General features: G+C 40.1%; 1 long non-coding RNA gene across 1 annotated transcript; it reads right to left on the bottom strand.

The window, feature by feature from the left end:
* Positions 1–210: 210 nt before the first annotated feature.
* Positions 211–26,450, bottom strand: LOC143849794 (uncharacterized). Its single transcript, XR_013235870.1, has 3 exons — positions 25,720–26,450; positions 4,705–4,813; positions 211–315 (listed from the first exon to the last, which is right to left on the bottom strand). It is a non-coding gene; the product is annotated as an uncharacterized LOC143849794 (long non-coding RNA).
* Between the last annotated feature and the right edge of the window lie 771 nt (positions 26,451–27,221).

The following is a 27,221-nucleotide window of genomic DNA, read 5'->3' as shown; positions in this document are numbered from 1 at the left end:
TCTATAATGAAAAAGAAAAGAAAATTAATATTTAATGGAAAAAAATTAATTTTGCATTGAAATTCTGGAATTAATGATATTATGATTCATATTAAAACATATTGAAATTTTGTCCAAAAATTCATTCGTTTAGACCATATTCGAAATTCAAACCCTAAAAAACATCATAAACATGTTTTCTAAACCAAGAATTGAAAAGTGGAAGAACACCTACCGTTGATCGCGAATCCATGTCTCTAGGGTGTTAAATTCCGGGATATTCGCTTTGTCACACCCTTATAAACGCTAGAAAACCCCGATAAATGATCCCATAATCTCCAATAAGTTGTATATAGAAGAAAGATGGAAGAAATAAGATGGGGTTTTTAAGAAGATGAAGAGGGAAGATGAGATCCAAACCACCAAGAAAAAGTGGACATTTTTCCTTGATGGGGAGCAAGGTTGGACGAAAATTCAAGAAGACTCCCTAGGGTTGGGTCATTACAATTTATAAAAAAGTGAGAGTTTGATTGGAAAAAGGTAACTTCTAATGCGAGGAGTCTTAGTTTTCAAATTTTCCTTCTAGCTTTCTTTTGTTTTTACTTTCTAAATTAGATTATCTTCTAATTAGGATTACTTGCAAAGCAAGGCATGCCATTTTGCATAAGGTAGATCTTTCAAGACTCTTCTAGAAGCTCTCACACAATGGAAATAACATATATATGAAGGATTCCCGTCTAAAATAGACTACCTAACATTGGAGCTCATTTTTGACCTATTTAGGGGCAGAACAAGAAAAGTTGTAAACCAGAAAGTTGTATATCTTTTCGAGAGGTTCGAAACAAGTATATTCAAATTTTTTTTGGATGAGAAGGTAAAACGTTATGGTCGTTTTACTAACCTAATCATATTAGCCCTTTCTTTTATTTTTAGCAACCAATTATGATGTCATCATCCATCTCACTTCATCAAGGTTGGGCGCCCAAGCATGTGGGCCACCCATGTGGGCCGCCCACTTATGTGGCTGACCCACATGGGTAGGTCCACATGGACCCTCACCTTGTGGGCTTTAGCCCAATGGGCCTTATGACATGTATTTTGGGTTTTTTCAAAGAAAATTCAATAAAATCCTTTAATTTCAAAATTTTTATTGATAAACCAACCCATTGACATTTATGGTGCACCCTCAACATATGGTCGAACCACATCATCTTTAGGAAAAATAACTTTTTGGACCAAAATGCCCCTATTTGACCATTATGCACCCAAATGCGACCAAAATACCCTCAAATTGCTTCACCCTTAAAGGGAAAAGTTAAAAGTAGAAAGCCTTCGCGGTCAAACTTAAAAAAAATAGAAACTTTTTAATACGGCTCCTTTTGGTGGGTGATATCAAACAAGATCACTTTGAATCTCCTGAAAATGCCCAAAATGCCCCTGCCTCACAAAATTTCCAAATCAAGCGAAACCCCTGAGTGGTTCTAAATTTAGCAGGTTTTTCCAAATTCATGGAATCACTCAAGATTTCTCAGACACAACTTGGGGGTCAAATGGTATTGGAAATGACCAAAATACCCATGTAGTGCAAAAATTAATAAAAAATAACGAAAACCCTGAGAAATTCCAAAAATAGCAGGTTTTTCTACTTGATCGAAAATTTTATTTTCATCTTCCGGAGGCCAATGGAACCCCCTAGAGACTTTTAGGATTGCGAATCAACTTTAAAACTCCTTAAAAAATGCAAGAATACCTAATCTAATGCGGAAGACCGACTCAAGACTCCATGAAACATTCGAATCTCTTGCTTTTCAAAGCGTAGCAAAATAGGGGTGTCTACAGATGCCCCTTTTTGGTAGAGATGACGTAGTCATCGAAGCTCTTCAATGCATGTTGAGCTACATGAGGTGTTACCATGGCATGTTCAACTCCAAGCTCCTTCTTGACACTTGCTGGGTAACTTATGGGATCTTCATGAAGAGCTCCTTGACTTGATCATCTCCAAATGGTGATGATTCCAGTGTAGATGCAAGCTCCTTTTTCCTTGCTTTCTTTATCCACAAGCTATGTGCTGAGTTGAGATGTCTAATGGCGATAATGACCTGAAATTCTTGTATATGACACAACACCTTAAAGCAACATATTAGTCAATAAAAGCTAATCAATTTAGTTTGCTAGCATCAAAACAAGAATGTAAGGTGAATGATTAACCCGCGGGAACCCTTGGGCTTACAGTCAGAATACAAGTCAGGGTCACTCGAAGACTCCTAAGAGAGGGGGGCCTTGCCCTTGACCCGCAAAGAAGAGCTGGCAAAGGATTTGGGCATGTTGTCAAACAAAAGCGGGAAAACGGAAGAAGACTCGTAAAGAGTAAAGCGAAAAAACCTTCCTTCATATAAACCCAAAGAGAGACCCTTGAGTCAGAAAACGATGTGACTCACCCTACGCGTGTCCCCTTCCTCTTGGATGACCGACTAGCGCCACATAATGGCACTTCGATTCCAGGGGAATGAACCGCCAAACTAAACAGCAGGTCCCCTCGTATTCCAAGGCTCCCATAAATGCCCTCGTCATGATATTCTTTGACCGGGTAAATGAACTTACTCCCTTGGTCCATCAAGTAGGGGGGTATTATGATAGGGCATAAATACGGTGGGACCGTTGGCTCTCACCACGTGTCACCCATACGGCAGAAGAATCTAATCATGATTAGGAAAGACATTAGTACACGGTAAGGCCACGTGATCTTGCCAGGTGTCACCTCCCCACCTCCAAAACATTCATCATCACGATTATGGGCAAGATTACACAACAAAGCCACGGGCGTCGTCGAACCACGGGGCAACCCAATCCAACAAAAGAAGATTTTCTCTCTGAAATGATGAAAAGGTCTATGTGGTGCCCCATGAAGACTCTTTGCATGCAAGATCAAAGTATAAATACGCCATGAAGTCCCTAAGAAAAAAAGATGGGGAGATCCAGCCTAAGAAAATGAACGACTCTAAAAAATGAGGCCATTAGAGGAAGCTCTATACCGTCAGTAAGGTTTTCCAACTTTAATCAAGAAAGGGAAGAGGCGCTGGACGCCCTATCCCTCCCTCGGCCCCCAACTCACCCACCCAGATATCAGAGAAAGAACCCGTACATTGGTCCTGGTAAACCTAATTATACCTCTGCCATTTTTTGTTGTTCTTTATATCGTTGGTCCAGAATCTGACTTGGGTGTCGAAGTGGTCGTCTGGGACCCACCCTGGACTTCCCTGACCCCTTTATTTGTGATTGCAGACCCCAGCGGAGGCTCTCTACCCTCCGCGCGATCCGAACTCGGATTCTGGCGCCATCACTGTGTGAATCTGGTCTAATGCTTTTTTGTATTTTTCAACGCCTAAGAAGGTAATGATGATGAGCAATTTTTTTTTCTTTGGCGAGTACAGAAGCATTCATGGCAGAGAAAAGTACGGAATGAGTGTTAGGTTTCTAGAAATTAAGGATTTTGATTACTTTTGAAAACAAGCATCAAACACCGGTGATTCTTCAAAATCGGGTGGAAAAAAAACCCTGATACCCTTCTGACATCAGCGTAAATCTCCTTTTTCATTACTGCCCATTAAATTGGGGTGCTTAACAAGGCTTATTTTGGTTCGTCTGAATGTATATTTGAACCGACAGAACCTTCGTTTCTATCTTGGCCGTTGGAACTAAGTAGAGACGAGTGGATGCTTGACACGTGTTGAAAAACTTTTTGGAACGCTGGCACCTCTATACACAGCCGGTTTGGTTTGGATTTGAAATCTTTCTTTGAACCCAAAGTTCCTTGGGTTCGTTTAAATCTTGGCCGTCGCCAATATGCATAGACGGTCGGATCCACGACACGTGGACATCAATATGGAATGGTGGGGTCTTCTACTAATACCGCTTCTCTGTATGAGATTCCAATGGCATACCCATTATTTCCGACGACGTACACTCTATTTCCGCCGACATCCCCTTGATATTCTGGCGGCGTTCTTTAGAATCCGGCGGCGTATTCGATATTCCGGCGGCATACTCGATACATTTGGAATACATGTTTGACCCAGAAAATTCGGCATCATCACGATATTCCGGTGGCGTACTCGTAAATCCAGCGGCGTACTTGATATCTTTGAATGATGTGAGTTTCTTGAATCTGGCGGCATTCTAGGCGAAAAGAGACGTGGGAAATAATAAAATGTTCAATAATGTCGCCATTGTAAGCCACAAAAGACGTACGTGAAAACTGTGCAACTTTAACGCTTTTTGATGATATTTTCACTCCCCCTGCATTGATGTTCTCATCCTTTAAAAATTTTGAAGATAATGATTGAGGGTCTTTTTTCCACCCGTGTTTGATGCTTGTTTTCAAAAGTACCCGAAATGTGTAATTTCTCAAAACTATCATACACATTCCGTACTTTTCTCTTCATGTAAAATACATCTTCACAAGAATATCATACATGAGGAATCTTGTTTGTTTCTTCATGGTAATCAATGTTTAGTTAATGTGGGATTCTTTTAGGGCGATGCTATTTTCACCCCCCTAGTACGCATTCGCCCCCCATTTAACGTGATTGGATGTCAAAAAGAGTTAAAGTTGTCCACTGTTCACGCTATATTGGGGTGTCCACTGTTCATGTTATATTGTGGGGAATGCGTACTGCAGTGTGGTGAAAATATCATCTTCCTTCTTTTAATGTCAAGATATCATACCTTGCTTTTCATTTGATTAAAGAGGAAAGATCACAATTTGAAGCAGCATACGGACAGAAATGTCTTTCTAACGATCTGATAATTGGTTCCACAAGTAGAATTTCAGTTCCTACACGCACATAGAAAAAAATACAAATCAATTGCTGGCCCCAGTAATCAACCAAAGGAAAGGTTGCAAATAAAAAACTATACGATGAGTGTCTAGGAAATTTTGCAAAATCCCATTTTGGGCTCCTATATTTCCCAAGAAGAGAGCTACCTTAATTATTACTTTCATAATAGGCTTTCAGCTATACATTAACTTCAGTAATGAAGTTGCTCTTCTCCTATGAAAATAAAGGAAATAGAGGGGTCGATACATGGGATTTGTGAAATCGCATGATATTAGTTACAATGCTAACCTTAAGGTAGATTATTACTCCCCTCTCATTCTCTACTGGATAGGAAGTGTGCAGTTAGCATACTTGCAATCTATTTGTAAGCTAGAACAACCATCATGGAATTATGTCTATGGTACATGGTTTTAAGTCATAGTTTTTATCCGCCAAGATATTGTTATCAATAAGGTTACTGTATTTTGTGTTGATGTTGTTGGTGGGATCTGGTGTTGATGAAGATCTAAGATTAATAAGTGGTGATGCTTCAAGGCACGTAATCGCTTTCCTTAATACAAATTTTGCCCCTACCATTAGTGTGCAAAGGGGATCTACGAATTGCCTCCAAGATACAATGAAGCCAGGTAGGAATATCCTACAAATGTTTGACGACGCTTTGCACAAGAGGAATCAAACCCAAAATGCCCTTTAAGAATTACAAGCCTTATAGAAATTCACTAAAACTGTTTCTGCAGAAAAAGAGTATTTAGTGCACTGTTCTGAATAAAACTCAGCCTTTAAAAACAAGAGAGTAGGGAATTTCATGAGGGAAAAGATCCAGCAGTAACTAACCATAAAAAGATAGATTTTCTGCTCTTTTTTTTAATAGAGCCATAGATGTCTTTTAATGTGAAAAGCATCCCTTCAAAGTACCCTTTAGATTGGTTTGCACAATGGCCATTAGATCGCACATATTCACGATATAACCGATTTGTATCATCTATAAAGTGTCCCTTGAGTATGAAATCATCCATGACTATTGGGAAGCAAAAGGACACGAATTGATTCAAATTTGGAAGTAAAAAGATGTGTCATTTTTCTCCCAATGGATAGATTTTCGCGCAGCCGCGGTCGCCCGCCAATATGCTACTGGACTTATTATTTTTTCCGATCCAAAGAACCGCGGTCGACCGAGCTACATGCGGTCGACCAGCCATACCTTTCTTGAAATCATATACATTTCCAGATTCCAACTCGCGGTTGACCGGCCCTGTTTGAAAATCTGTTTTAATTTTTGTTTTTATTTTGATAAAACAATTTCAAATATTTTGACTTTACCCAAAATATTTTGAAAATCTCTAACAAACCCCCATCATTTTCAAAATCAAAGATTCTTTTCTCATCAGGCTTGAAAACCTTACAAATAAATGAAGGTATCTCTCGATTTTTACCTTCACTTAGTGACAACATCAAAGTTAGTCATAATTGCGTAGTAGATGTATCTTTGAACCAGCGATTATATTTGGCTAACCGGACATATCTCGCACCCTAGTTTTCATCTCATTAGGCAGTTTTTAAGAGCCGACACATGTATTGGCCTTGTGTCTACATCTTGGTTTCATGACCGCTCTAGAGGCTAGCAAAGTCTCATAGGAAGAGGTACCACTCCCACACCCGCATAGGTAGACTTATTAAGAGTGCCCCTGTAACTTAAACACTTCAACATCTTGTTATAAGTCTAGTAAGAGCCCAATTGCTCAGCCTTACCCATTTAAACGTTACAGGTACTAAGCACTTTACCTTGAGATGACAATTAAAATTATATTATAGTGCTTGCAACCACTCCATATGATGTATTTGGACTCAATGAACTCAAGACTTGATGTTTATTCAAGTGTTGAGTCGAGGTTCCATTATTGGTGATTATAGGTTAATGGCTTTAACCACATCCCCTTATGGCGTTTAAACACCAAACTTCTCGCGAGATCTTTCAATCAGATTTTGGTCTAGACTTATACAATCAATTGTTACCACACCACCTGTGAGTAACTGCTTTACATAACCACCCTAAGTCATATATCATGACTTACCACTTGGTTGTAAGGCCTCAATAGTGCAAGAACCCACTACTGAAATTTAAACAACATTGGCTTATTTAAAACTAAAATTTTGTTAGCTAATTTGCCTCTCCATACAAAAAGCCCAATGCATTGAATTTTGGCGCTATAGAATCAATTATGCATCCTTGCTTATAGAGACCCAGGAGATATACCCCCACCATGAGTGCATATCATTCACTCATTCATGTCTGCTCAGTCATCTAACTGGCATTTCCATATCCTTTATTCATTACCGGATACCAACTATAGACATTTCTATAGTTAAAATTTTTTTTTCAGTCATTTGAAAATCTTGACCTGAACTTCTAGTAAACCTACAAGTTTATATACTGCTTTAATTTTAATAGGTCTAACAGCTATCAAAGCATACAAAACTATCAACAACATAGTTTTACTTAGGCTGAAAGTAATTCTTCTACTTTTCAATTTTGGGTTTGAACCAAAATTATATTCCTTGATGTACGTTCAAATGATTGAACCTTCGGGTATTTTCTATATTGAGACATAACACGACCAAATAATTTATAACCCAACATTTTATTAATGGTAAAACTCTTTCGCATTTTAATACCGAATTTAATGTTAGAGTTTGATCACAAATTCCTTATGACATCTATAATCCCAATGTCAACATCAAAATCATATGTCATCTAATTCTGACAACAATTTTATCATTTTAGATTTGCTATATGCATACTTATTGCATATAGCAACCTTATCAAATATTTCTTATTCTATTTGGATACTTAAGCAAACATACAATGACTTTCATTTCTTATTTCCAGACTAGAAATAATTAAAAACTTGAAGTCATTCAATATATATTTATATATACTTTGCCATCAAGATTACTAGCAAGATACAATCTCGACCATCCATTTACTACTCATGAATATTAGAGATTAAGAACATAGTTTTTAATCTTAGCATTCAAAGCCTAATTGTCAAAATAATTTATCTTGGCTTCCTTTATAAATCTTTTGCAATCATCTTGCTTCAGATTATTTTGTTGACCTTTATCTCTTGATCTTGGTCTTGATCCATTTCAGAGATCCACTTATAGTAAAAGAACTTCCATAATAGTGTCTACTTCATTACTATCTTCATTCTACAATAGAATATAGATACATTAATTCCTATTTATAATCTTCAAGATCAGACTCTACTCTTAGATTTATCATGATGGAAGTTCAAGAGATTATTTAGTTTCTCCTACTAAATAAAACAAGATAACATTATCTTTTATTTCTCCTTTCCTTATTCTTATTCATTGGGTTTCTCCTCTTTAGACTGTTATAATGATTTTAGAATGGATGGATATAGGAGAATTTAATCTCAAAAGATTACAACCCAAGGGTCAACAACTTTATGACCTCACATAGAACATCAAGTTCTACTTCTTAAAGCATGTAAGCTTGCATATCTAGGAATATGTACTCAATACCCTAACTTCTTAGACATGTTTAGGTACTTAACACAAATAATAACCTAAGTTAGGTTTTCATTTCTTTCAAATTTTATAAGGGTATACAAGTGTGGGACCCGATCCCGCGAGAGGGGTGGGGCGCGAGCCGCCACGCCTTCTCTCTTGGTCTCTCGTACCCACGCGATTGGCGTGTGCATTTTATGATTGATTTTAATTCATCTTTTATGTGAACTTGGGATCACTATGGCAATCCGAATTCCACACAAAAGAGACTGACAGAGTCGCCACCTAGATGTGGGATCTAGGACCCATAATTAACCAGAAATCTAGACTCGCTACCTGGTTACAAGAATGGAAGGTATGGGGAGTTATCCACCACATGCACCATTCCTGCCCGATAATCGGTCTTCGATTCCAAAAGCTTACTCTTTTAAATTTATTTTAAATGGCTCATTCAACTCTAAGTTAATGTGCGAACTAAGTGACATGCATCCTAAAATCTAATTTCAATGTGAATCCTAAATGTGTATCTTGATTACTTTATTTGTCTGGATTCAATCTAAGTGACAGTTCTCCTAAAATTCTAATTTCATGGAAAATCCTAAGTGATTTGATTAAGCATATACAAGAAAATTAATATACAAAACACCACAATTTGTTGTGGTACCGACTCGCGGTTGGTATGCCATCAGACATCCAAGCTGCCTACGTACCCAAGCCTCACTGGGATCAAAGTCGACGTAGTTTGGTGCACCTAAGCTAAGCTACTTATGCCTAACTCAACTAAGACACCTAGACTGGATTGACTGTTTCAACAGTTTTAAGAGGAGTTATTTAATTCAAGTTGAGGATTTTATTATCCTAGGATTTCATCTAAGATGCTATGTGATCCTATCTAAATGCAAGTTGTCCCTTAGACTAATGCAGGTTAACCTACATCCTAGTTAACTAGGCTTGTCCTAGGGAAAGACTGGGTGACTAGTGTAACTAGACCTATGGTACGGTTGCTATCCATAGCAAGCGTTTGTGATGAGGCTGGACTCCTAACTCTAGGACTCCCTAAAACCTAAGACTCCCTAAACCTAGGACACGACCTGACACCAGTGTTCCTAAATTGGGCTCTAATGGTTCTTATGATGGAAACCGTAATCCAACGGTTTCGAGAGACACGAGATGAATCGGTTCAAGTTCTTGAAGTTAATGAATTTCAGATTTCAAGGATTTTCAGTTTCTGGGCAATTAAGGAATACCAATGGTTCTAAGGTTCACCAATTTTCAGTCAAGAATGGCATCCACGGAAGGGAATCGTGCGCTCTTTCCTTGTGCAATTTAATACTTAGGTTATAGCATCTTATTGCCTGGCATATCTCAGGATTTCCGTGGACAGTAACCTCGGAGCCAACAATATGCTATAGCTTAAATATTCAAATTGTCAAAGATCGAGTGCAATTGGGATGGTTATGGATGCACTGGCCATTTTCCAGGGAAATCTAAAAATCCTAAGATTTTTGTTTCAATGGATTAAGGAATTAATATGTGACAGAGATTTAAGGTTCCTTAGGAGCTTTGTGAAGATTTTTAATTAATTTCGAATTTTCAATGAATTTTATCAGTTTTATACATATGAGTGATTTTACAAGTGAAACTGTTACCAACGAATTCGAAATGAGTTGAAACTTCTACAGCAGCAAGATATGATGAAATGTAGCTTACTGAAAGATTTTTACAGATTTTTACATTAAGCTCATATTTAATTTTGATTTAACAATTAATTAATCAGATTGCAAAAATAACACAGAAACTACTAGAAATAGAAATCTAAATTCAATGAAAGTTCGACAGAAATAAGATATGATTAAATATAGCATTCTGTGAGATTTTCATGAATTTTGGAAACTATTTACTATCAGTTTCGAATTTTTCAATGTTCAGACAAGATTATGAATTAACACTACATCCCATATGAAACAAGATCTAAATTACTCGAAAATTTTACAGAAACTAGAAATATGGAATATAAGACTACTGTAAAAATTTTGGGAATTTGATCTGTGATCTAGTGTCTGTAAAAATTCTCTCAAAATCTAGTAATTTTCACAAAAAGCATAAAATAATATACTAAACCAAATCCAAAAATTCTCAAAAATTCATGGTAGAATGTATCAGTATTATATTATTCTCCCACGAAATTTCAATAATTTTAGAATTCGTTTAGTATATATTTTATTTTTCTTCGTCGAAAAGATATTTTTGAAGAGTTTTCTATTTTTAAAACATGATTTTCGAGAAAATTACGATTCCGGAAAACGTCCTCCAACCTTGTTCTGATGTGATGAACACAAGAAAATTTTCAAATTCCAAAAAATAGATCATCCTGAGTTGGCTATTTTTTCGAATTTCGTAATTACTCAGCCATTATTTTCAATAAAATACCACTCTTCACTCAAATTCTAAAAAACCGTTGATCCAATGTCCGATCCGATTCGATAGTTATTTTACTCCATTTAAGTAGAACATTGTATTAAATTTCGAGACGAAACGGAATTGAAACACTCATGCAGATCATGATTTTAAGCACGCACATTTAATATTGAATTAAAATCATTTAAATGCTTAAAAATCATGCAAAAATCTAAAAAAATACCAAATAATTTTGGAAAATTCGAGAACAGTGTACTTACCTATGGTGGAGATCTCTGCCGAGTCTGAGAGCCGAAAAATCCGAAAATCCCGCCGCCGCACGATCTGCTTCCGCTTTCTTTCTCTTTTTCTTTGTTTTTTTCCTTTTATATTTCTCTTTTCTGTTGATGGGGAACGAGAGAGAGAGATGGGGAGACAGATAAAGAGAGAGAGTAGTAGAGTGATAGAGAGGGATGTAAGAAGAGAAACCAAGATTGAGAGATAGATAGAGAAACGGAGGAGGATTAACAATGAGAGAGACCCCTAACAGAGGGTGCTGTGGAGAGCTTGAGAGAGGGAGTAGTGTGGAGAACTTGAGAGAGAGAGTGAAAGAGAGATAGAGAGAGAGAGAGATAGAACGAAAGAGAGATAGAGGGAGAGAGATAGAATGTGATGAGGAAAAACAGAGGGTAAAAAAAACGTGAAAAAAAAGCAATGCTCTGTTTTTTATTTATTTTTTCTTTCTTTTGTTTTTTTTTTTTCCTTGTAACAGAAGATGTGGACGGAATGGGAGAAATATAGAGATCAGAGGGATGGAGAGATGGAGAGTGGCAAGGAGAGTGTGAGAGATAGAGATAGAGGGGGAGAGAGGGAGTGTAAGAGAGAGAGAGAGATGTCTCGGTTTTTTGAAGAAAAAAACCGAGACTCTGTTATTTTTATTTTTTTTTAAAACCGAGAAAAAACAGAGAGAGGGCTTGAGGGAGATAGAGAGATGTCCAAACTGATAGAGAGATGGGGAGAGGAAGAACAGAAGCTCTGTTTTTCGTCCCTTTTGTTTCTTTTTTTTTTATAAAAAAAACAACTCAATGCTTGCTCTTGGGGAGAGAATACCGAGAGAGAGGTTTAGAGGGTGTAGGACACAGAAACAGAGAGCCGCGGACGCTCGGAGATATTCGGGTGAGAGTCGATGTCCCCACGCTGCTCCTCCCTTCCCATTCTTTTTTTTTTTTTTTTTTTAACAGAGCTTTCTTCCGTTTCTTTCCCAAAACAGAGCCACCGTCCAAATCCCTTTCTTCCCTCAGCTTGCCCATTTTATTTTATTTTTATTATAGAAACCCATCCTCCCTTCTATTTTCATCATCCCCTTTCCTCTCCTTCCAGTCTGTAATTGCTATCTATTTTTCTTTCTTTTTAGAAGCAACGGATTTTTTTGCACCGAATATAGCTTTTGTCCATTTAGCAATTCTATCTTTTCACGAGAATGGTTGCTATTTCAGCAACAAGGAAACACCGAATGTCATCAAGTCCATGTAGGTCCCACATATATTGCTTTTAGAATTCAAACTTATATTCCTCGCTCTTAGTTTCCATGCACGCGTGTGTTTGCCTTTTTGACCATCCTATCCATTTGATCCGAACCATACAAATGATGAGCCACAATGTAAAATGGTCGAGCCCTAAATCATCTCCATTGGTTGATCTGAACCGTCTAAATGACAGGCAATAATGCGAATTGGTTGTATCTCGCAAGTCATTTTATGGGCTAATCATAACCGTCCAAACAATATGTTGCGAAGTAAATTGGTGGTGACTCCTAATTTATTCTCAGGGATGATCTAAAACTGTCCATTTGGATGGGCCACATCCCAAGCTAAATGTTTCCTCTAAACCATCTTTGTAGAATGATCTCAACCGTCCGCTTTGCAATATGAATTGGTTGGGCCCCCCCCGAACTATTCCCAAAGATTGATCTGAACCGTTCACTTTGACATGCCATGGCGTGGATAACTTGTATCCTCCAAATATTGCCTCCGTGGGATGATCCAAACCATTAATTTATAAAGTTGTGCCTCAAAAATCATTTCCAAGGATTATCCAAATAGTTTCATTTGATAATCACAACAAAAATTGGTTGCTAACACGACCTCCCTGAGATCTTGACTATTCCCTTGATGGGCATCTTTATGCACTGGATCGAAGTAGGTTCAAAACTCATTATTCAATAAAACAATGCGCGGGCCCCCCGGTTGATCCGAATTTAAACCAATGTTCAATGCGGGCCCACCGAACGGGTCCAAATTCAATAAATGCTCAATGCGGGCCCACCGAATGGGTCCGAATTCTCCTCTGGCTTGGATTCTTCTGCATAACCATTCTCAACACTTAGCAAAAAGAAAAATACGGAATATTGCGGAAATGATCGAAAAGATTGAGAAAGCATAAGGGACGGACACGGGAATGGGAAACACTGAAGAAGACTAATAACAAGAACACTAACTTCTTTGTTGATTACAACAGAGCAAAATGGGGTGTCTACAACAAGATGTATTTAGAGGTTGGTTAAACTTACCCACTAACTAGGATTCCTGCTAACATCCTATTCATTAGTTTTGCTTCATTACTTCGTCTAAGTATATATAAGGCAAAACTTATTTCACAACTTTCCTTTATATAATTACAAAATCAAGAAAGAGGTAATTTCCCTTAATATTATACCTAAGATACTTCATCCTAGATTCAGATTTTCTGAAAGTTTAAACTTTCTCAAAACTCATCTTTATTACATAGAAAAGATGCACATACCAAAACTTAGGTAACTTATCATGATTTTTCACATACTTTACTAAAGATCATCATATACATATCAATTATGGTCAAAGCGGAGGAGCTCTGCTCAAATAAATATCCAGACCAACCTGGTCTCAACCATGTAAGACTCTACTGCTTTTTTACTTCGTTCCATCCTGACTATCATTATAGTCAAGACGGTGAAGCCCTATTCAAACAAATCTATCAATCTTTAGACCTGTTCTAAACAATCCCAAAATTCCCTGTTAAAGGTTACCTCTCCACACAGAGATAAACCTTCCAAATACCATCTATTAAGGTTTCTAGCGGCGAAGCTCTGCTTAGATCAATCCATCTTCTGGTACGAAGATAACTCTGTCATGACCATTACTATGGTCACAGTACCCGAGCTTCGCCCAAATTTCCAATCCGTCTTTCTGAAAAGTCCATTTGTAGGCTTGTCCAAACTATCCCGGTTAAATCCATGTTATCTCGGTTGAATCCATGTTTAAAGTTCATCTCTCCACACAGAGATAGACCTTCCAAACCATCTGTTATGGTTCGTGGCAGCGAAGCTCTACCCAAATCAACCCATCTTCTGGTACGAAGATAACCGTGTCAGTACCATTGTCGTAGTCATAGTACCCGAGCTCTGCTCAAATCAAGCCAGCCTTTTCTGAAAGTATACACCCTTTCCAGGTCTTTGTTACGGTCAGTAGCGGTGGAGCTCTGCCCAAATTTACCCATTTTCTGGTACGAAGATACCTATGTCATGACCATTGTTATGGTCACAGTACCCGAGCTCTGCTCAAATTCAAGTCAGTCTTTCCAAAAGGTTAGACTCGTCCCGACCAGTTATCATGGTCAGACAGTGGTAGAACTCTGTCCAAATTATCTTCACCTTTCTCTGGAAAGGTGCCCCTTTTTTCTGACCAGTGTTTTGTCCGTAGCTCAAGAGTCACACCCAGGTCATGTTGCCTTCACTTTTGAAGACAACCCTATCCCGACTTTTCTTCATGATCAAAGTGCCAGGGCTCTATTCAAATGAATATGCTTTCTCGTGAGAAGGTATATCCAGCCAAACCTTTATCGGCCAAAGTGTCGGACCTCTGTCCAATTATCATCTCGAGATCAGGGTTATTTAAATCCTGATCAATTTCAATCTTTCAGGGGTGTCCTCTCATTTCTCAGATCGCAGATAGACCTCACTTTCAGCCCCTCACATGTTCAGATCTGTCAAAATTCTGTTAAAATTTAAGAAAATTTGTAAAAATTACAAAAAAAAATACAAAAATACAAAATCAAATGTTTTACCGTGTTTTTGGTCTCTGTCTTTCGTGTAGGTAGATCATGGACCGCATGGAAGAATTGGATGATTGGATTCACAACTTCTATATCGTCGAAAATTTTGATTTCGCCGGTGTTTCACCAAACCCTTCGAGCAGTACTTTCCCTTACTCCCTTCCATTCAAGTCGATTGGAATTTTCTCAGAGCTGCTGCTCTGTGCTGGGATAAAGACAACCATGTTTTCCATTTCGGATTAGAAGAAATCTGTCCCACCTATGAGGAATTATGTACCTTATTCAGGGTACCAGAGGAATGACCCTCTGTCAGAGCTGTTGTTAGGCCGGGTTATGTTCAACGAGTCAAGCCACTTTTTTGCAACCAAGGGCAAGACCCCTCAGACTTCATGACTTCAGAAGGAGTTCTCGTTAACCAATTAATTGAGACTTTTTCTCCTGCTCGAGATATGGATGATCTTGATTATCAAGCAGCTCGGCATAAGGCTCTCTTATTTTGCGTATATGCCAAATACCTCACAAGGCAAAGTTCCGGCGAAGCTTCCTTTGGTATTCTTAATGTATTGGATCAGGTTCCTGAAAAAGCCAATCCTGTACCTATCATTCTAGCTGAAACTCTGAATGGATTAGACAAAGTCCAAGAAAATCCTGCCCGTCAGTTTATAGGCTTTCCAATCCTTCTATACATCTGGCTTTGTTTGAAACTTTACATCGCCACCCCAGGTACCCGGTTAAAAGTTTCCATTTACAATTATAGTAAGTAGCACCATTTTCAACACCTGGAGACAGTATCTGACTGGTATGCATGGATGTCTAGCCTAAAATCTGAAAACATTTATTGGAGAATTCGTGCGTATTGTCAAACTGTCATGTCAACACCTGGATCTTCCTTCGTAGAACTCCTTGGTTTGAACAACACTTCTTTCTACATCCCAAAGCGTATCATGCATCAATATGGAGCCAAGCAAGAGGTCATCGAACCAATCGTTTGTTTCTTTCCTCCGCGGGGATTCTCTAATGATCTTGCTAAGACCATTGCTTTCAGATAGAAGAACAGGGAGACTATGTCCACTCATGAGCTCGCTATCCCACATGCAAATGAAGTAGCCATCAACTACTATTCCCCATAGCAATCAACTACTATTCCTTGCGAGGAAGAGATGTCCTTTAGGGGACCACCGCCCTCGATATGTTGATAAACCCGCACAGAAGGCAGAGAACACCGTGTTTTCTTTTCTTTCACCAATTTTGCTTTGTAAATAGCCTGTTACAGGCCCCTGTGTAAAAGAAAAAGGAAATGTGAATAAAAAAAAGTATGTGCATAAGTATTGTATTTACTCTTTTGTTTGTATGAAAATTTCCTTGTTATCTTCTGTACGGAACAGACCATGTCTGCTGATATAATGTCCGAATGGATACAAAGTTAGGATGAGTCAAGAAGCTACCCCTGGTTCAGCCATCTCACTTAACAAGAGCAAACCTTTTCTTCGCATGAGACCACCCCAAATAGATTGGAACCTTCTCAAAACAGCGACTCAATACTGGGATCCCCGGTATTATGTCTTTCGCTTTGGTCTTCAGGAAGGGTGTCCCACTTTTGAAAAATTTTGTACCCTTTTTATGCAGTACCTGTGAAGCAAACCCATCATCTATCCCGAACTTGGTTTAGAATGAGCAAATTCACATATCTTCGGCTGATTTGCATGCTAGAATAAGACCCCGAGGACCCTCAAACGGTTTTTACATATATAGGCTTATTGATGCTTATATCCTAGAAGGAGACCTAGAAGACATAGCATTCCAGCAACGACGTTAAGAAGCCCATATATTTGGTGTGTACACAAAGTATCTTCTATGTCGGGAATCTATTGTAGCCTCTCTTACCCTTCTCAATATTGTGGACCAATTGCCATTAGATGCCAACCTAATACCTTCCATACTTGTTAGACAGCGTCTCTTGGTATCCTCATCTCCCTTTCACAGGATGTCAAACTCTGCTTTTCATATGGATATGTCTAAAGTTTCCCATAGCTATCCCTTGTCCCTAGACAATCCCCTGACAGGATACATTCCGATTACTACTCCGCACTCCTGTCACACATCCCTTCGGATAAAAAGCCTCCAGAAGCCATCCAGCACCCTGCTACCGTGTGCTTAGCTCATAATCACCAGCCCATGGACTGCTTCTATATAGAAGATATCAAGTTGTTCTCTCCTTTTTTTGCAAAAGTTTTGTAAAATTGTCATTAGAAATCAGGCTAGCACAGGCCTTGTTGCACAAATTGTGAAAATTGTTCAGACATATAAATAAAAGTTTTGTTTATACTCTTCCAATTGTTTGCATAATTCTTTCCTTGCATAGAAAAATTCTAAAAACTAGTGTATATATTCCCATATGCAGGTAGAAAGTTTTTACATTTGAAACTTTCATATCCAAGAAGTCAAAAGCCTGGTCTCGTACCCAAGGTTATCTAGAGAAAACGTTGGATCTACCTAGCTCTCCAATAGAAATTTCAGATTCTTCTGATCCTCCAACTCTTCTCACCCCTATGGCAGAACCCATGGACCCATCCCAGGACATTAAGGATCTGCAAAACCGGTAGCGCCGATATTGGATCTCTTTCTACAGGAAAGGATTGGGATAAGGCAGCAAAACCTTACTCCCCCTGCGTGACATGGTCGTTCATTGCTTTGGAAGTCTAAAGTGCTTTATAGACATTGAAAGCAAAAGAGAGGCCCACATGGTTCATAGATGGATTGATGATGCTTAACTTTTTTCCTGAGACTATTATTCAGACACCCCTTGCACCTAAAGAAGTTAACACGGCAAAGGAAGTCACAGAAGCTTCCGAACCCCAGTTATTTGGCAACACAGCAATGCACCCCGAGGGCTTACCATCATAAAAACAACCTCTAAGGGAATTTTCTCCCTTGCCTGCCAATCCTTCTACTGTCATGAGGGTACTTCTCCGAGAAAAGAAGTTGTTCTTGCTCACACCTCGTCCGCCTAATAACAGAGAGTACTGTAAATACCATCAAGGTAGGGGACACCAAACCGATAAATGTCTCGCCTTGAAGCATGCTATCCAAGACTTTCTCGAGAAAAAACACTTCGTCATCCCATCAGGGGTAGATATAACCTTCTAAAGGTCATGGCTGGAAGCAGGAAAGCTTGGAGCATTTGTGTTTTTCCCCACAAAGAATGATTACTGATGCTGGCAAACACAGAACTCTCCAACTGGCTGGATACTTTTATCTCACTCCTTATTCCTCCGGATACAGACTTCTTGTCTTCTGAGTCAGACTCGTTTTTCGATTCTGACTCATCTTTTGAAAAAGCTTCAAATGTAAAAGAGCCCGACAAGGGCGCGTCAGTCAGTTCAGTTCTTCTTCTGATATATTTTACAGATCAATAAAAGAACTTTCTCTGTACTCACTTTTGTCTCTCGAGTCCTCTGAAGTAAATGCTTTAAAATATAATGAACAACCCTCCTCAAACGAGAGGAGGAGTATCGAGCAAAACCTTTAAAAGATGAGTTTGAAACTATTAACATAGGCACTGAATTCTTGCTTCAGGAGATTAAGATTGGCAAAAGCTTATGCCCTGAAGAGCGTGCAGAATTAACCAAATTGTTAAAAGAATTCAAAGAAGCCTTCGTCTAGTCTTACAAAGATATGCAAGAATTAAGTGAGAAAATTATCTAGCACCATATCCCTCTCTTCCTAGAAGACAAGCCGAAAAGGCAGAAGCTCAGAAGAACAAGACCTCAATAGGTCCTCAAAATCACAGAAGAAGTGATCAATCATCTTCAAGTATCTCAAATGAGTAGCAAACATCATTCCAATACCACAGAAAGATGGAAAAACTCGTTGTTGTCCAAATGATGACTATCCAAACAGTAGAACACTAAATATCAAAGAAACCTTCAAAAAGATCAAGGGTTGTTTGTCATCTCCCTTAAAGTTGTCACCAGCTGTCGCCTGACAACCATTCGTCAGAATTCGACGTCGTGAACATTACTCTAAATTTTTTTGTCAAAGACAAAGTTGTCGCAAAGAACAGTTGATCGATGCACCTGCTGAAGATGCAGAGCTAAGCCGTGAACTTCCAGAGAGGGGGATATGGTGTTTAGATAATACCGAACTCATGTCTTCGATCTAAAGGTAAAGTTTTAGACTAAACTGGTCTGGGTCCTACATCGTTAATGAAATCCTGTCAGGAAAAGCCGTCAGACTTCTTGACCGAAAAGGAGATAGAATTTCCAACATACCAACCTCGATCAAATCAAAAGAATCAAAGGCCTCCATGTGCTGACTAAATCCAAAATGACTCACCTACAAAATTAAACCTCCTTAGAAGATGCCTTCAAGCCACGAACTACGTAGACCTGATCCCAACCTCTTTGGGGTACGTAGGCAGCCTGACAAAACTTAGGTTCGGTCACTCTTTTTGGCAAAGCCAACAGAAATCATCCCCCTTCGATCCTTTTCCCAACAGAAAAGCTTCGAACTACGCTGACCTGATCACAATCCCTCTTTACGGTATGTAGGCAGCTTGAGCAATTCAGGTTCGGTCACATTTGGCAAAGCCAAACACCCAACTAGTTCCCCCCGCAGAAAGCCTCGAAATACGCAGACCTGATCCCAACCTTTCCTTAGGGTAGGTAGGCAACCTGATCATTTCAAGTTCGGTCACCGTTGGTAAAACCAACAAACCTTTTTCAGGATCCCCACATGTCTTCTCAAATATCCAGAACAAGAAGATCTGAAGATCCGCTAAGTCGAAAACCTGAAAGGGCAGCTTAGGCAAAACTTAGGGTCATCGTACCTGTAGAAACAAACCCAGAAACATGTTTCTAGAAAAAGTTAAGGTACAAACAGTACGTTAAGTTGAAAATCCGCAAAGGACAACTTAATTGTTGGCAAGGCATACCTTCGAATGACCAGATGAAAAATTCTTTGGTCCAAACAAGATGAGTTAATACTTCAAACTATCTAAAGGGTCTTTGGACCATGATTGAAAACCAGAGGCAGGGAACACTGCCTTTTCGTAATAACATTTAAACTCATCTATCTAGGGTTCGACATACCTAAATAAATCAAAAGCATTTGTTTCAATAAAATCGAGTCTCTCTCTTTTCCTCGCTACATGGGAATTCAGAAAAGAGAAGCTCATTTTCCCGAGCCAGGTTATTTCCCTAGCAAAGGTAATCATACTTCGAAGGAAAACACAGCGAATTCTCCTTTCTCAAAAGGTTCAGCTCAGTACTCCAAGTACAGAAAATCAAGATCCAGCTCAGTCCTCTGTGTACAGGTCTCAGAAGGTCAAGATTCAGTTTGGTACTCCGTGTACAAGAAAAGAATGTTCAGAAAGACGTAACCTCGTGATTAGGAGCGCTAAGAAAGAACCGTCTTGTCATTACATCAAAATTGCTATCCTCGTTTCTTACCTTGTATTAGCTTTCTCTTGTCTATGGGAAAAAATACACTAGGGGTATTTTGTATTATTAGTCATAGAAATATGACTAATAACACAAAATGCATGATCAAATCATAAAGAAACCATGCCAGGGGCATTTTGCATTATTAGCCTTTGCTAATAATGCAAAATGCTCAAAATCAAGTTAGCCTTCGCTAATAATGCAAAATACTTTCAACCAAAGTTGTTTAAAGAACTACACTAGGGGTATTTTTGTATAAATACCCATCTAGAACAGATGATTATTTATACAAAAATACTTTATTTCAATACAACAACAGAAACAACTGCTGCTAAAAGCAAACAAATCAAAAGCTGATCCATATATCAAATGTATGTCTGATCAATCCAGAAGATAAAATACATCTCATCCCCAACTGGGGGAATAAAAAATTATTGTTCATCAGTAAGGTCTGTCAAACCCTGCTCCTGAAGATCCTGGATTACATCTAAGGCAGACGATGGGTCTACTCTCGGCTGGGAAACTGAACACCTCCTTGACCCTCGAGATCCCTCAGTTGGCCTCTCTCCATGGTAATGCTCTAGCAAGTTCACTATCAAATCCAACCATTTTTAGCTCATTTCACTGATGTTTCATTCGTGGATTCCCTGAATTTTTCAATGATAGATCAATCAACTCTTTGGGCACTCCCTGAGTCTTCCAAGCACATTTATTCAGTGTCCTCCCAACATAGTTGAGTTGTTCTGCACCCGGATAACCGAGGATTCGTGTATCTTTTCCCGCAAGGTCTGTATAAAGCCTGCTCAAGGCAACCAAGCCTCCCAAAAATCTTTTCCATAAGGATTCCGAGACCCTTGGAGACAATCCAATATATCTTGCATCATCAGTGGCAGAGTCCAATCATTCCAAAGGAGTCTCACACCAAGTCAAAATCAAATCCAAGGCGCAAAATCGTCTCGATCTCTCCTCAGCTGAGTGTATTAGCATTCACTCCCTGTTGGGAATATTCCAAGGCAATTGGTTTCCATCCGTAGCCCTTCTCCTCAGTAGAGACAAGATAAACAAATGTTTGTCAGGTGCTCCCTGAATGAGAACCCTTGCTCCAGCGATCCTTCTGTTAACGGATTCATCAAATCATGGTCAAACACGACCGATTCCAACACTGATTGATGGATGTTTACATCCCCTTCAGAATCAATTCTCCAATCAGTCAGTATAACATCGGCTCCCTCAACATAGTCAGGATCACTATCATCAGAATCAATCCCGATTAACTCTCAGCCAATTTACGGCATCCAAGGAACTCGAACGGTCTTCCTCACCAGGATTGAGACAACATATTGTCGTAGATCCTATTATCACAAAACCTGACATCCCCAGATATTTGTTTGAACCTAATCTTTTAACAAAGAATGTTTGTTCCCAGACTCTCCAACATGATATACCCAGCGGCATTTGCAATCAAATCCTTAACGGACTTTGTACCAAAACCCCCAACGACATTTGCAACAAAATCCTCAGCGAACTTTGTATCTAAACCCCCAACAGCATTTGCAACCAAATCCCAAGCGGACTTTGTACACAAACCCCCAAGCAACGTTCACAACCAAATCCCGGGCGGACTTTGTACCAAAATCCCCAGCGAACTTTGTACCCAAATCCCTAGTGGCATTTACAACCAAATCCCCAGCGGAGTTTGTAACCAGATCCCCAGCAAAGGTTGTACCCACGTCCACAACAGAGTTTGTGACAAAACCAGGCATTCAAAACCAGCAAAAGCCCCATGAGGCATCATCCCCAGGAGTCATTCGAATTCAGTCCATCCCCAGCAGAGTTTACAACCAAATCCCCCGACGGAATTTGTACCCAATCCCTGATCGACAGAAGCTCACTCGCTCGTTTGGTCGATTCCATTGGCCCTGTCTCACTTGCTCGCCTGGTCGATGGTATGGCCTTGGCTCATTCGCTCGCAAGACCATTCCCTGGTCGACACAAGCTCACTTGCTCACTTGGTCGATGCCATTGGCCCTGGCTCACTCACTTGCCTGGTCGATGGTGTGGCCTTGGCTCATTCGCTCGCCAGATCAATCCTTGATCAACACAAGCTCACTCGCTCGCTTGGTCGATTCCATTGGCCTTGGCTCACTCGCTCGCCTGGTCGAAGGTGTGGCCTTGGCTCGTTCGCTCGGAAGACCAATCCCTGATCAACACAAGCTCACCCGCTCGCTTGGTCGATTTCATTGGCCCTGGCTCACTCGCTCATCAGGCCAACTCCTGACTTTTAAGTTCATCCGTAACCAAGTCAAATGCTCCGGTAGCCCTTCCAAACCAAAGCAAACTCGTTCCGACGCGTTAGCCCTCCAGGGTAAGTCCGTTTCACCACGGTAACCATCCAAATCAAGATAAATCAAATCCATGCAGTGATCCTTCTGTGGGACCCGATCCGGCGAAAGGGGTGGGGCGCGAGCTGCCACGCTCTCTCTTGGTCTCTCGTACCCACGCGATTGGCGTGTGCATTTTAATTGTTGATTTTAATTCATCTTTTATGTGAACTTGGGATCGCTAAGACAATCCGAATTCCACACAAAAGAGACTGCCACCTAGATGTGAGATCTAGGACCCGTAATTAACCAGAAATCTAGACTCGCTACCTGGTTACAAGAATGGAAGGTATGGGGAGTTATCCACCACATGCACCATTCCTGCCCGATAATCGGTCTTCGATTCTAAAAGCTAACTCTTTTAAATTTATTTTAAATGGCTCATTCAACTCTTTGTTAATGTGTGAACTATGTGACATGCATCCTAAGATCTAATTTCAATGCATTTCCTAAATGGGGTGAATGTGAACTTTATTAACCTAAATGCATTCTAATTCTTTTAGTCGTTCACAGTTTAGACTCATGCGGGCCAGGAGTGCATCCTACATGCAACTACATGACATGCCTACGTGATTGTTTTAAGATTGATGAGATTTGATTTGAGTTGAATTAGGTTGGTTGATTTGAAGTGGAGTGACCTATGCTATATGAACCTAGATTTAATGCAATGGACCTAAGTTACATTCTTAGTATATTTGTGAACTTTGGATTCTAAGAATTCTATTTTGAAAATCTAGAGTGCGGTCTCTAAGTTTAGAGCCTAGAATTTTATGATTGGGATTTTTCATCTTAGACGATTATAAGTTCTTAGATTCTTTTAAGATTTTTGAATTCTTTTGAGTTCCAAATTTAACAAACACAACTAATCATGCAAAGAAAGCAACTAGCATACTAAAAAGCAAAACAACTAACATGTGATTCTAAGCTTACGATAAGAATAATTTAAAGAGATCTAAACATGCAACTAATCAAGCAACTAAGTAAAAGAAAATATCTAACATGCAAAAAGGGTTTAAGGAAAATGAAAGGGTGAATAGGGGAATGGAAGGGATGAAGAAGGGTGTAGGGGAACGAGAAGGATGGAGAAAGGTGCTGTTTGGTTGCTGGAAATGGTTCCTAAGTGTTGTTTGGTTGCAGGGAAGGTATTTGGGTACTATTTGGATGCAGGGGTGGGGAGTAAGCTGCTGTTTGGTTGCTGGAAATGGTTCCTGAGTGCTGTTTGGTTGCAGGGAAGGTAAATGGGTACGGTTTGGATGCAGGTGGTGGGGAGTAAGCTGCTGTTTGGATGTAGGGATGCGACTCGGTGAGACTTGGTTTGGTTTATAAGGGTGAGTCAACTTGGTTTAGGTGACTATGGGCGGCCGAATGTGTGCAAGTGATTGGATTTGTGTAAGTGGTCAGATGGGTATGGGTTATGGATGGGTAATCTGAACATGGGATGTATGGTGATTAGATAGATATATGGGTGTTGAGATCTAATATGGGTTCGGGTATGCTGTTGCAATAAGACAGTGTATAGGGGTTGTGATATGGGGTATGGATATGGGCTATGGTGATGGGCATCAAGAGGGTATAACTATGAGGTCTGATGGGGTATGAATGAATTAGGAGGAGGAGAGGTATTGTGGCCGAATGGGTTACACGCTTGGGATGGGAAGCATGGAGAGGTGCAACTAGCTTGGGTTGGGCTTGGGTGCGGCTAGGGATGCGGCTTACATTGGGCTTGGGCGCAGCTTGGGTTGGGCTCAGGGTATTGGGCAAGGCCGAATAGGGTGGGGTTAAGGCCAAGGGAGCCATCGGGTTTGGGTCAAAACCAGAAGGGCTTGGGTTTGGGTCAAGGCCAAGTTGGCCATGGGTTCAGGTCTAATCGAATTGAGCCTAATGGGATGGGGGTTTGGATTAAGGTTATGTAGGCTGCGAGTTTGGGTTACAGCCAAGTAGGCCGAGAGGTTTGGGTCAACTTGGGTTCGGGTTAGGTCCGGGGTGGACCGATCGGATTGAGCTGGACCGGGTTGGTCCGGGTTGGCTTGATTCGGGTTGAACCTGGGTCGACTTGGGTTGGCTTGGGCTGATTCGGGTCGACTCGGATTGAGCTCGGGTTAGCTTGGGCTGGACCCGGGTTGACACGGGTTGGGTCAAGTTGACTCGGCTTTTGGACTGGGCTGACTCGGTTTGACTCGGATCGACTCGGGTTGAACTTGGGTAAGGCGGGTTGGATTTGGGTTAGGGGTCGGTTGGGTTGGGTTTGGTTAGGTTGGGTGGGGTTTGGAATCAGATATGGCTTGGGGTCAGATTAGACTGGAGGTGAGGGTAACTTTTGGTTGGATTTTATATTCTTGTAGTTGTTTGGGGATGGATCTTAAAATCCAATAGGCTGTTTGGGAGATGGATTCCAAAATCCAGTGGGCTGTTTGGGAGATGGATTCTAAAATCCAGTGGGCTGTTTGGGGATGGATTCCAAAATCCAGAGGGCTGTTTGGGAGGTGGATTCTAAAATCCAGTGGGCTGTTTGGGGATGGAATCCAAAATCCAGTGAGCTGTTTGGGCTGATAAAACAAGGGACAAGAGAGGCTGTTTTGGTCGGTAAAACAAGGGAGGGGCTGTTTTGGGTTGGTTTATGGCTGAGTGGTATGGGGTGTGGTCATGATTCGGGTTCGGGTTTAGTTAGGTTGGATCCGGTTTGACTCGGGTTGGACATGGGTTAGGTCCGGGTTGGATCCGGTTTGACTCGGGTTGGACATGGGTAGGCTTGAGTTAGGTTGCCGAATGAGCCGGGGTTTTGGGTCAAGGCCAAGCAGGCCGCAGGTTTTGGGTACGGCTTAGGACATGGGTTGGGGTGCGGCTTAAGGGTGTGGCTTAGGTTAGGTTAGGGGTGCGGCTTAGGGGTGTGGCTTAGGGCATGGATTGGAGTGCGGCTTTATGGTGCAGCTTAGGGATATCCGAATGCGGATTTAGAGTAGAGAGGGATCGGGAACAACAAGAGAAAATAAAAGATATGCAAAGAAAAAGAAAAAATGTAAATTTCAGTATGATAACTTGAAAAATACATGTAAATTGGCCTACCTCTTTCCGGAGGTTGATGTCGAACCTTTGTTGCCTTGGATCCCTTTAATGAGATCCCACCAATAATGAGTAGATTCCTTCGTTGATATTGATTTCCAATTTGAGATAATAATCGAAATGGCCAAAACGAAGTATCGAGCAATTGAAGAATGGAGAAGGCTGATGGGTTTTGGCAATGGAGAGGGTGAACGAATGTTTTTCTTTTTTTTTCTCTCCTTTTTTTTTATTTAGATGGAGCAATAAAGGGGGTATTTATAGGTGAAGGTTACCTTGAGTTGCTATGTTGGAGCAATGGTTGAGATTAAAAAGATGGCAATTTAGAAAGGATTAAAGGGATGAGATCAAAGTATCTAGAGAATTCCTTTCCCAAACTTGTGAAACGTATGGGTTAGATGCCCAAAATACATCCCCTTCTATAATAGAAGGAGCTTGTGTGGTGGAGATTGTTTGCACAAATTAGGAAGCAAAGGGAAGTAAATAAGATGAGGCCAAGTGTCCCAACAAAATTTTGCAAATAAAGAATTAAATCAAGAACAATTAGAAACGTCCAAAAGAGGAGTGCATGCTGGAAATTTGTCATGATTCCCTACTCAATTAGAATATGACACTTGCCTCTTTTAGTTTTAGGCAATCCTTTTGACCAATAAGCTTGAAACACATGCCTCTTTTCCAAAGTTTGTAAAATTAGCCCAAAATCATTTCAAATCTCTAAGCAATAGGGGAGGAGGAAACAAGCCACATTTTCCCAAGCTTGGGAAAACGTGTGGTGAGAGCAGAGAGAGGGTGAGGAAAGAGAACTCTCTCGAAAACGGAAAAATGTCGTTTTCCGGAGATTTTGGCATCCGACTCCGATAATTCTTTCGCCTTTGGAATCCCTGATTTTTTCTCGTTCATTTAAGCCCAATATTGCCATAGAAAACTGTTTTCAGAATTTTCGACCAATGCGAGCCTTCGATCTCCGTCGGTAGATCATTTTTTCAAAGATCGAGCAAATTGGTGGTCCGAACGAACCAACTGATTCGATCAACTTTGGGCCAACGGTTAAAACTATTAAACCATGATATTGACAATAGTTGAGACATTAGAAAGTTTTGATATTGATGATTTAACGGGACAATTTCGACGGATCTCTCTTATCCCGCCTTGATCCGTGACTTTTCACTGGGTTTTTGCTCAATTAAGTGACACAATGTTTAATCTGAATTTGAGATTAACCTTGATCGATCCTATTTTGACTAAATGATCATAAATTCTTAGTAAGGAAAGACACCCAGGTTAAGATCTGCCCTTGATCTAACGATTTACGGAAATCGGGTCTCGGAATGGAATCAGGTCCCGGGCTGTGAAGTGACCCTAGCTTATTTTGTCCCGATTGATGATCCGTAAAGTCAGATCGAGATATTAATGACCTAAAACAAATAAATCCATGATAGAGGGGCTCTCACATGGATTTAACACACTAAATTCACCAATCAGGGTATTTTTCAATTTTTCGGATCTAA

This window comes from Tasmannia lanceolata, unplaced genomic scaffold, assembly GCF_043159265.1.
Source record: "Tasmannia lanceolata isolate RefF3 unplaced genomic scaffold, GAP_Taslan_0.1 ptg000018l, whole genome shotgun sequence".
Taxonomy (NCBI): Eukaryota; Viridiplantae; Streptophyta; class Magnoliopsida; order Canellales; family Winteraceae; genus Tasmannia; species Tasmannia lanceolata.
This window is presented reverse-complemented; position numbering and strand designations above follow the sequence as displayed.